Source organism: Dendrobates tinctorius, unplaced genomic scaffold (genome assembly GCF_039654945.1).
Source record: "Dendrobates tinctorius isolate UK_male_01 unplaced genomic scaffold, ASM3965494v1 ptg000082l, whole genome shotgun sequence".
In the NCBI taxonomy this organism is placed as follows: Eukaryota; Metazoa; Chordata; class Amphibia; order Anura; family Dendrobatidae; genus Dendrobates; species Dendrobates tinctorius.
Genome location: NW_027361750.1, coordinates 18,685,748 through 18,698,356, shown reverse-complemented (window position 1 = coordinate 18,698,356; position 12,609 = coordinate 18,685,748). Strand labels below are relative to the sequence as shown.

The 12,609-nt window shown below is 40.1% G+C and overlaps 1 protein-coding gene across 1 annotated transcript in view; it reads right to left on the bottom strand.

Moving 5' to 3' along the window:
• Nucleotides 1-12,609, bottom strand: part of CA8 (carbonic anhydrase 8) — a 166,398-nt gene that overhangs the window by 126,368 nt on the left and 27,421 nt on the right. The window lies entirely within an intron of this gene.

The following is a 12,609-nucleotide window of genomic DNA, read 5'->3' as shown; positions in this document are numbered from 1 at the left end:
GGGTACTGTCTGCAGGGTTGTACTGGGACTTAAGAAAAACCCAGATGCATAATCCCCAGTAGCCCACATTCCACATAACCTGCCATCAATGACGCCTGTTGGTTTTACAGTGTCTAAATATTGCTGCCAATAACTGTGTGAGGACACATCCTTTGCAGCAATTTGGTAAATTCAAAAAAGGTCATTTTTTTCTCATTAATGTACACTCTGCACCCCATCTTGACTGAAAAAAAAACAGAAATGTAGAAATTTTTGCAAATTCATTAAAAAAGAAAAACTGAAATATCACATGGTCATAAGTATTCAGACCCTTTGCTCAAACACTCATACAACCCCTGGCAAAAATTATGGAATCACTGGCCTTGGAGGATGTTCATTCAGTTGTTTAGTTTTGTAGAAAAAAGGCAGATCACAGACCTGGCCCAATTCTGAGGGAAAAAAGTATGGAATCACCCTGGAAATTTTCATTCCCAAAACTAACACCTGCATCAAATTAGATCTGCTTGTTAGTCTGCATCTAAAAAGGAGTGATCACACCTTGGAGAGCAGTTGCATCAAGTGGAATAACATGAATCATGGCTCCAACACGAGAGATGTCAATTGAAACAAAGAAGAGGATTATCAAACTCTTAAGAGGGTAAATCATCACGCAATGTTGCAAAAGATGTTGGTTGTTCACAGTCAGCTGTGTCTAAAATCTGGACCAAATACAAACAACATGGGAAGGTTGCTTTGCTAAAGGTAAACATACTGGTAGACCAACGAAGACATCAAAGCGTAAAGACCGGAAACTTAAAGCAATATGTCTCCAAAACAGGAAATGCACAACAAAGCAAATGAGGAACGAATGAGAGGAAACTGGAGTCAACGTCTGTGACCAAACTGTAAGAAACCGCCTAAAGGAAATGTGATTTACATACAGAAAAGCTAAATGAAAGCCATCATTAACACCTAAACAGAAAAACCAAGGTTACAATGGGCTAAGGAAAGCAATCATGGACTGTGGATGACTGGATGAAAGTCATATTCAGTGATGAATCGCGAATCTGCATTGGGCAAGGTGGTGATGCTGGAACTTTTGCTTGGTGCCGTTCCAATGAGATTTATAAAGATGACTGCCTGAAGAGGACATGCAAATTTCCACAGTCATTGATGATATGGGGCTGCATGCCAGGTAAAGGCACTGGGGAGATGGCTGTCATTACATCGTCAATAAATGGACAAGTTTATGTTGATATTTTGGACACTTTTCTTATCCCATCAATTGAAAGGTTGTTTGGGGATGATGAAATCAATTTACAAGATGATAATGCATCCTGCCATAGAGCAAAAACTATGAAAACATTCCTTGAAAAAAGACACATAAGGTCAATAGCGTGGCCTGCAAATAGTCCGGATCTCAATCCAATTGAAAATCTTTGGTGGAAGTTGAAGAAAATGGTTCATGACAAGGCTCCAACTTGCAAAGGTGATCTGGCAACAGCAATCAGAGAAAGTTGGAGCCAAACTGATGAAGAGTACTGTTTGACACTCATTAAGTCCATGCCTCAGAGACAGCAAGCTGTTATAAAAGCCAGAGGTGGTACAACAAAATACTAGTGATGTGTTGGAGTGTTTTTTTGTTGGTTTGTTTTTCATGATTGCATAATTTTTTCCCTCAGAATTGAGTGATTCCATAATTTTTTCCCTATGCTTGGTTTAAAAAAGTAACCATTACTGACTACCACATTTTTTGTTCTTGATTTCTTTTAGTGTTTCTTAAAACCAGAAAGTTGCCATTTGAATTGACTTTAGTTTTGTGCCATGTCTGTGATCTGTTATTTTTCTACAAAATTAAACAACTGAATAACTGAATGAACATCCTCCAAGGCCGGCAATTCCATAATTTTTACCAGGGGTTGTATATAAGTCACATGCTGTGAATTTCCTTGTAAGACTCCTTGAGATGGTTCTGCTCCTTCATTTGAGTCCAGCTGTGTTTAATTAAACTAATAGTACTTGATTTGTAAAGGCACATACCTGTCTATATAAGACCTCACAGCTCACTGTGCCCATGACTTCTTTGTATACTCCTGGTGAGTATAATGGTGTCACATAGTCACAAGGGACTGTGGGCACCTATACGATCCCTCGACCTGGGGAACCCTAGGCTATCCTTGTTCTCCAGATTACACCGGCTGGTGGAGACATCTGGGTCTTGTATCTTCCAATGCTCTTAACCCTTATCTGTTCTCTCCCCCACCCAGGGAAGTGTGAGGCCTAAGTGTATTGGAAAACACTAACCAGACAGACAGAGGTAAAGAGAAAGGGATAAAAGAAAATTACAATTATACAAATACACTCACAAAACAACAGAGTGGGAAACAAGGGAGGAACAGGAGGCACAAACCAAATGAGGATAAATATAAAAACGCAAACCAACTCCACGCAGAAATCTCCGGAAAAACTCTCACATCGCCTACTCCAAACACTGAACTTCTCTTTCAACTCCAAATGGGTAAGTGGAAAAACTATCAGTGGCAATTCCCAAGTGCCAGCGATGAGCATTTATACCAAAGGAGAGTGGCCAACACAAAACAGCTGAGACAATTCAGGATGGAGAGCTCCAGGAGATAAACTGAACTGATTAACCTTTTCAATGACAGAGTAAGGCAAACCTGCACTGTTTAATAGGATGCTGAAGCAGTTCTAATCAGTGCAGGATTTCGGGTAACCAGATGCCACGATCTTCTGCCCCCTCCCTATTGCAGTATCCCGGTGACAAATGGTATATTTTTTCAACACATTAAACAACAGTGGCAGAACGGGAGACATATACCAGAATGGGGGCTACAGTATATATACCAGGATATGGCCAGAATGAGTGACACATATACCAAGATGAGGGACATATATACCAGGATAGGGGGCGTATATATATACTGTATATATAATGTGGAAGGTCGGCTCACTTAGCTGCTCCCCATGGTAGACACAGGAACACATCTGGTTAAAGTCTCTGGGTGTTTTATTGCGTCATAAATCAATAAGCCCAAACTGGTAACAGAAAACAGCCTTTCTGGCTCAAATGAAAGTAAAAAGTTTATATAAAGTCCTTCCCAGTATGGCTTCTGCCTTCTGGGACAACACATATAGCAGCTCTCGCAGGAGATTCAGTCTGGAGGCTTCTTTCCTCCACACGACACAGACAGAGAAAAAAAAATGGCTGAGCATTGAACTCCCCCCAATCACACCTTGGAGGTGGAGATATGATGGGTAGGTGTCCTGCCCATCTCTGACCTACTCACCATGAAAGCCAGACCCATATAGCGACTGGATTGCTCTCAGCATATATCATGCTGGAGGAATAACGTATAGCTTTCACATCATGCAGGAAAGCAACCATTGCAACACATATCTCCCCTCACATATGGTGCCAGTGACCTTGTCATTATATATATATTCAGGCTGGGGAGGCTCCAAATCTTGCATCAGGGCCCATCATACTCGAGTTACGCCACTGCTCAGAACTATCTTTTGGATAACATAAATGTTTTTTACAAGGTTATTGATGAGCACTGAGAGATCTATACCAGATTGCTCAGTGTGCATAGGCCATGGGCCATAGTTTTTGACAATGAGATTCCTGATGACACAGGACAATGTACCATAAGGTTCAGCCAGGACCGCAGTAGTGGCCGAGGAATCCGGGGCAACCCAAGCTATGCCTCTGACTGTTCAGTAAGACACGGACATTACACAGTAGCTACCTGGGGCACATTTATAAGATTATCTCAGCACAGGAACGTTTTTTTAAACAGATCTAATTGTGGAAATTATTATTTTTCCAAGATCTACTGATTAAAATAAACTTTAAAATTAACTTTGCTCAAAACTTTTAAATGTCTCAATTTTTCTTTGTAGCTGTTGGTTACTGTGCAAGGAAAGTTTTCTACAGACATTCGTATAGTGGGATACATTGTTCATGGTATGTATCCTTTTGTAAAAAAAAAACTTATACCACACTGTTTAAAAAATTTTTGCCACATATCATATATCTTTGTAGACAGAAAAAAAATTGGACTGAAATAAACCAGCAAAATTAAAAAAAAAAAAATTAAATCTTTTGACCTCCATTTGGTAAATGGATAAATTTAGTGTGAAGATTACCAACTTTTCCTGGCATACAGATCAATGTAGATCACTACTTATCAATGGGGTTTATGACCAGCAAAGTAATTCACTCCGGCACCTGGGCATATTCACGGGGGCTACAGTGATTGCTAAATGGGGCCACCAGCCATTTAATTCCTACTTACAATGTGAGCATGTGCATGTGCGCATACAATGAAGGATTACGCCCTGACACCTGCCAGTGCCAGAGTGAGGACGTTCTTTGTGGGCAGAGTTAGCACGCTCTGTGCTCCAGTCCAAGTGGAGAAGGCAGCAGTCACAGTATCTACTATGTAATGTAGATGCTCCAGCCCCAGTGTCTCCTATGAGATGTATATGCTCCAGAGCCAGTGTTTCCTATGTGATATACATGCACCAGCCCCAGTGTCTCCTGTGCTTTTTATACTCCAGCCCCAGTGTCTCCAATGTTATGCATGATCCAGCCCCAGTGTCTCCTATGTGTTGTATATGCCTCAGCTCCAGTGTCTCCTATGTGATGTGTACAGCATTCTCAGTGTCTCCTATGAGATATATAAGCAGTCTCAGTGTCTCCTATGAGGTTTATATACATCAACCTCAGTGTCTCCTATGTGTTGTATATGCAGCAGCCTCAATGTGTCCTATGAGATTATATCCTCCAGCTCAAGTGTCTCCTATGTGACATATATTCACCAAATCCAGTGTCTCCTATGTGTTGCTTATGCTCCAATCTCAGTGTCTCCTATGTGATGTATTTTCTCCAGCCCCAGTGTCTCCTATGTAATGTACATTCACCAGCTCTAGTGTCTCCCATGTGATGTATACAGCAGTCTCAGTTTATCCTATGCGATGAATAAGCAGTCTCAGCATCTCCTATGTGGTTTATAAACAGCAGCCTCAGTGTCTCCTATGTGATGTATATATAGTAGTCTCAATGTCTCATATGTGATGTATATACAGGACTCCAAGTTTTTCTTATGTGATGTATACAGTAATCTCAGTGTTTCATTTGTGATGTATATATAGCAGTCTAAGTGTTTCCTATATGATGTATATGCATCAGTTTCAGTATCTCTTTTGTTATGTATATAGTAGGCTCAGTGTATCCTATGTGATGTTAACAGCAATCTTGATATCTCTTATATGATGGGTACAGCAGTCGCGGTGTCTCTTTTGTGATCTATAAAGTAGTCTTAGTTCTCCTATGTGATGCATTCAGAGGCCTCATGTGTCTCCTATGTGATATATACTGCAGACCTCCCACTGCTTGAGTTCTACAGATGTAATGTCAGTAGTGATTAATTTTCCATTGTGAAGAGGCATGCAGTGCAACATGCATCTGTGTTTGGAATAAGTATATTTTTCTTTTTTGCAACTAATAAAATTGTAATATTTTAGCCTATTTTTGACTCCATGTCCTCCTTTTTAACATGTTATTATGAGTCGTTGCAATATATAGATACATTTACAATGCGGTACTGGTATTCGTATATAATCATCATTAGCACCTAGCATATCATCCCTCACCAAAGAGAAGCCGTTTCAACCATCATATTAGGAGTGAGTTAATAAATTGTTTAACCAAATATAACAGGATAATATTGAAGTTTATGCTTTTCTACGGCCCACGGCTGATGTTATAAAATTCCCCTCCCCTGCCTTAAATGATGAGCTTCTTCCTCACAAAAAAAAGACAATCTCACGAGGCAACTGCCATGAACTGGAAATTATTAATAGGAGCGTGTCAGCTTGGCATTTATGCTATCCTTGTTAATCATACTTTTATGTCCCTGCCTACCTAAACATTGACTAACTCTGTCTAGTAGACACTCTCATTTTCTGCTTATATTAGTATTTTCTCAGTATTACAGGAGACAGCTTGTACCTAACCTGCATGAGTGACTGTCCTGCCAGTTTTTATACAGGTTGCAGAATATGGCAGAAGTCAGAAGAACTAGAAGGTACCAATTAGTGAATGATTTATGAGACATGCCTAACAGAGACAAAACTATGTCCAGATGTTTTGTGGTGCAGACTCTTCTGATCTCCCTATACTCTTGACTGACATCAGTGCAGTTTATATGCACACAGCATAGATAAACAAACATAGGTTAACCTCGACTCACCACATCAAGGACTCAACGCTCCAAAGAGGAATATGCCCAAGAAGACAAATTGTCAATGACTGTCTGCATAGCAAAATAGATTACAAACTACAGAAAGGAAAATATTTAATTATTGCATTTGGTTACTCTCCACAATTTTTTTTTATTATAAACACATTTATTAAGTGTATGTACTGTATATATGTATATATATATATATATATATATATATTTGTATGTTAGAGAAAGAGGTGCTGTTGTGACTCAGTTTTGGGATCTTTTGCCTATTGAGCTATAGCTCTTGCCTTTCCCTGTGCAAATGCTGATTCTTCCTATGTCCTTATTCTTCCTTCTGAATTTGCTCCTTTCTAGTTGTTTTCCATTTTTGTTAGTGCTATCACTTTCTAGGTGGGGCTTTATATAGTATTTCTTCTCTGCACTACCTTGCTGGCTATATATCCTGGTGGATGTAAACTTAGTAGTTCCAGTTCTTTTTCTTAGGGGTTTACCTTGATGGGTAAACTCCAGTTATATTCTTAATGCAAGTTGGTTTGCTTTCGCTCCCAGCAGCTTTTCCTTTTACCACTGTTAGATTATTGGGAGATCTTTCTCGTTCCTTTCATTTTTTGGTACTCCTTAACTTTCACCCCTCTAACTTATTTGAATGTGTCTTAGTTTCTCACCTTGGGCGTATTTCTCATCACATTTTCCTTTCCCCATACTAATAGTGTGTTGTTGCCTCTCCTCTGGTTCTCCTAGTTCCTCAAGAGGTCTCGAGAAACTCCTTGACAGCCTTTTAGAAAGCTAGTGTCCGAGGTAGTGTTTTTTAGTTGTGCAGCTAGGGCCTTTCTAGTCTGTAACAAAAATAAGGTGATGATCCAGCGCCTTAAAAATGTAAACTTTATTCTTCCTGGTTAAAAAAATATTGCAGTGGTGAAAAAAACTCCCTGTACAATGTGATTCCAAGGGGTTAAAGCAATGCGTTTTGATCTGAGACCAGAACTTTATCAAAGCTTTGAATGCAGTGCCCATAGAAGGGAGGTTGAGGTATGTATTTCTGAGGGAATGCAGGACACAGGCATGGGATTCCGGGGCTATAACTGACATGCATGGGAGGGGGTAGTATTATACTATTACTTGTATGCCCATATTATTAGGTCATATACGTCCCGGGGGTGACGGATTCCCTGTAAGGACATACTGGGAGTTGTACAGTTGTAGGTTCATGCAATACAATTGTTTATGGGGCTGACTTGATATTACAATTAATTGTTGTACTAAGCTTGGTTTTTGCATTCAATTACTTTTGGTTCTGTTCATGTATTTATGTACTTATGGAGGTTTTGGTGACAAATTCATGTACTGATGGTGGGTCTATTGATGTATTCATGTACAAATGGGGGGTCTATTGATGTATTCATGTACTGATGGTTGATCTAGTGATGCATTCATGTACTAATGGTGGGTCTGGTGACGTATTTATGTACTGAAGTTGGTTCTGGTGATGTATTCATGTAATGATGGTGTTTTTGGTGACATATTCATGTACTAATGGTGCTTCTGGTGATGTATTTATTTGCTGATGATGTTTATGGTGCCATATTCATGTGCTATTGATGGCTTTTGTTCTGTAATTATGTACTGATGATGATTTTTGCTTAATATTCATGTACTGATGATGGTTCTGGTGATGAATATGTCACCAGAATCATAATCACTACATGACTATAGCACCAGGACAAGCATCACTACATGGATGTCCCCAGAACCAGAATCCATCACAATAACAACCATCAGTACATGAATACATCACCAGAACCACCATCAGTTTTGTGCAAGCTGTATTTATCACATGAGGGACACAAAAACAATCAACCGTATCCCTTTATCTATATTTTCCATTGTGGTACCTGCCAAATTTTATTAATGTACAATCCATAAAACTATAAAATGGGCCAATTGCAATGTTTAAAATTTACACACAAAAGCACACACCATGCAGTAATTGCAAACACTATAGTATATTATCCTGGCAGTAAAATATATCATAGTTATTATATGCAAAACCAATACAACATCCCCCACAAAGGCTATAACACACAGTATGTAATATATAATAATATATAACCTATACTATATGATGATGCTGAAATCGGGATAGCACATCGATAATAAAAGGAGGCTGTAACTAAATATACACTATGAAGATCAGTCTCTCTCAGTACTAACAACAATAATATAAAATTGTCAAATGCACTAACAAGCATAGCATTGCCCTCCAATATGCAAAGGAATTCGCAATAAGTAGGTTAAGAAACCCATATATGATGTGTGCTTTTGTGTGTATACAGTAATATCAGATCATGATACTGCATTACACAGTCTATGCAATTCTGACCAAAAGAAATTGGTCCATTTTTTGCACCTTGTTAGATTTGTTTCTGTTTTTTGCACTTACATTTTATAGTTTTTATGAATTGTACATTAATATATTTTGTCTGATTTTAGGTGTGCGCATCAATATTGTATTTATTTTTCTTTTCTTCGTTACATCCTTAAAGTACACTTTTTTTTACTTTTGATGACTTTTTTTGTGAAAAAGGTAACTAGTATAATTGAACATTAGAATTTGCTACCTAACCAATGGAAGGAGGGGGGAGGTGCATTTAAGGTCCTTTTACCTTAGTCTTTGACCAATTCCTTTGCCTTAGAATGAGGGGAATGCCATCGGCTTTATCTCTCTAGGGCACCAAAATACTTTGTCCCGGCCCTGGCTTTAGCTCATAAATGCCTCTTGAATAGCAAGATACAGTATGAGTGAACTTATAACAAAATATAAGTAAGGGTTTATTTTAAGAAATTAAATCTAACTGCTTCTTTGACTGGATTAATCTTCCAAAAAACATGTAGAACAAGACATCTTCAGCATCTGTCCATCATCAATCAATGACTATGTACATTATGACTTGACTCGGTGAATTGACTCCGGGAAAACAGCTTTGTGTTATTCCCAATTAATAAAGTTTTGGGAGCTGAGAGACGGACCATAAATGTCAAAGTCAGCTAGGAGATACCTATAAGTAACGCCTGACTACTTGTCCATGGAGAAGATTGCCAATATTAATATGCAAGAAAGGTTCAAGGCACCATTATAGAACAGCTGACATGTGCGCTTGTGCTCCACAATAAAACATTAAATAATGCATTGGAATTGGTGCTTTGGAACCTTCTTGCATATTGGACTCATATGGTGAATCCTCAGTAAGTACTGATATGTCTCTACCTCACTTGGTGCATAACGATACCTAGGATGTTGCCAGTTTTATACCAGCAAAATATATTGGAGGTGCAAACTAAAAGAGGCTCCCCCATTTTATCTCATTACTTTATAACTCTGCAGCCAGATTATATAACCTAGGTGACAATATACCTTAGGGTGTAAATGTGGACTTTAGTCCATCTTTGGTGCATTAAGATCAAGAAGAATTACCTACCAGGAAATAGGGACATGAATATTGATTAATAAGAAAAATCTGTGCTTCTAAACAAACCATCATTAAAAAATTGCTACAGATTACGACCACGAGTTGATTTCTTTGTAACCTTTGTTTATTTAAAAGAATGAGGTGCATTGATAGTAACCAGCCAGTTGTCTGTGAACACAACATACATAGAATAGTAAATAATTAACAGGGTCTATGATACCATGGAGAGAAAAAAATCACTGGCACAGCTTATGCTTGGGATACTATTATGTTAAGTGTAACAGTCAGTGTGTGCCAACATACCTTTCTATTTATTTACACTCCCAGGAATCAAGAGTCAAGTGTGAAGATATCATTCTATAAAGAACACTTAAGCCCCCGTTACACACGGAGAGTTCACTAGCGATATCGCTGAAGCGACAACGATTTTGTGACGCAACAGCGACATCGCTAGTGATCTCGCTAAGTGTGACACGCGGAAACGACCGGCTCCCTGCTGCGATGCGCGAACGTTCAGGATCATTTTTTGATCGCTGGCGTAACGCTGACCAGCATGCATCACTGTGTTTGACGCCCCTTATCAACGACGAGCGACCTCGTTGGCGACTCCGAACTCATATAGATAGCGCTGAAGGACGCCTATTCAAAGTCTGAATCGCTATTATAGACAGTGTGTGATACGGTACCAACGATCGCCGTGGTCGTTAGTGACATCGCTGATCGCTGATGCATCGTTATGAAGATCGGCCTGTATGACTGCTTACTAGCAATGCACAAACGATCTTAGCCAGATCGTATCGTTGTCGGAATCGTTGGTGTGTCGCTACGTGTATCGGTACCCTTAGGGTACCGTTACACTTAGCGATGCTCCAGCGATCCCGACAATGATACGATCTGCTAAGGATCACTGATGCGTTGCTAAATGGTCGCTAGTAAGCTGCCAAACAAGCAGATCTATTCAAAGACGTAGCCACGATCCAGAGATCCATATAACGACCTCGGCGGTCATTGGGACCTTGTCACCCAGCAGCTATTCTGACGACTCACACCGGCGTCCCTGAGTTCTGCGTCACCAACGAGGTAGCTTGTCGGCGTCAAACACAGCGATACATGCTGGCCAGCGGGACACCAACAATCAAAAATGGCTTACGACATTTGAGCACAATCAGCAATATCCAGCGCGGGGCCGGTTGCCGCTATGTGTCACACGTAGCGAGATCGCTGGCGAGGCCGCTGTTGCGTCACAAAATCTGTGACGATTCAGCAATCTTGCCAACGATCTCGTTATGTGAGATGGGGCCTTTAAATTCAGCACAGCACCCAAGAAATGTACAACTTATTCTCAAGCATGTATCAAGAATATTAATGCTATCATTGTAACTTTATCATCAAACAGTTACTACTGTTTTAAATTGAACTAGCTGAAGAGCCCGGCGCTGCCCGGGCATAGTAACTAACTGTGGTTAGTTATAACAAATTATAATTATCCTCCATCCCATAGTGCCGTGCCCATATACCCATCACACATCCTCCATCCCATAGTCCCATGCCCATATACCCATCACACACATTTTCCATACCATAGTCCGGTGCCCATATAACCATCATACATATCCTCCATCCCATAGTCGAGTGCCCAAATACCCATCACACATCCTTCATCTCATAGTCCCATGCCCATATACCCATCATACATATCCGCCATCCCATAGTCCCGTGCCCATATACCCGTCATACATATCCTCCATCCCATAGTCCAGTGCCCATCACACATCCTCCATCCCATAGTCCCGTGCCCATATACCCGTCATACATATCCTCCATCCCATAGTCCAGTGCCCATATCTCCATCACACATCCTCCATCCCATAGTAAACCATTATGACATCATAATGAGAAGCGGGGCTTGCAACCTATGATGACATCAGCGTCGCCATGGCAACCATTATAACATCATAATGAGGGGCGGGGCTTGATACACACACTTTTTCCCCATTATGTAGAAAGGGGCAAAATTGTTTGGTGAATTGGAACGTGCGGGGTTAAAATTTCGCCTCACAACACAGCTTAGGACACTCTCAAGGTCCAGACGTGTGACTGTGCCAAATTTTGTGGCTGTAGCTGGGATGGTCCGGATGCCAATCCCGGACATACACACACACATACATACATACACACACTTGAGCTTTATATATTAGATGAACATATTCATTTACACAACATTTAACAACTGTTTAAACTGATTGAAAATGTCGACTGTCAAATTCGTTTTTCTTTAATAGAAAATACAGTATGTTACTTATAGGCAATATCACTGTTTTTGCTAGCACTTAGCACTATTATAGTCACGTGATGAAGTTAATTAACTGTCTTACATGTATTTTCGCACAAACAAAGTATAACAATAACACCAGCACCTTATATAACAGAAAATACAATAGGCTATATAGTGAGAAGCTGCAGATAATTTCAGGATTCTGTGTGTGCAATCCAACAGTTTAATATATCATAAAGAGCAAAATTAGTTTATTGCGCTAATGCACTTAGTCCACTAAAAAAGTGATCCAAAAGCCCCTTTAATTATGTCCGTCCGCCCTCCAGGGGGCAGTATATCCTGGTCCCTGTGCTATTGTTCCTTGCCTTGTCTCATACCTGTCCTGTCTGCTCTGCCCTCCAGGAGGCAGTATATCCGACTCTCTGTGTCTTTGTTCCAGTACCTTGTCTCGCACCATTACCTTGTCTGAACTTATTTCTACCTCTGTCTCTCAGTCTCCTTGTCTGTGGATCCTTTCCTTGCTGTGTCTATCCTTGTGTCCTCTCCGTCTGCCGGTGCTCCATACTCTAGTGGATCTGCCTGCTCCGTACTCTTGTGACTCTGCCTGTTGTAC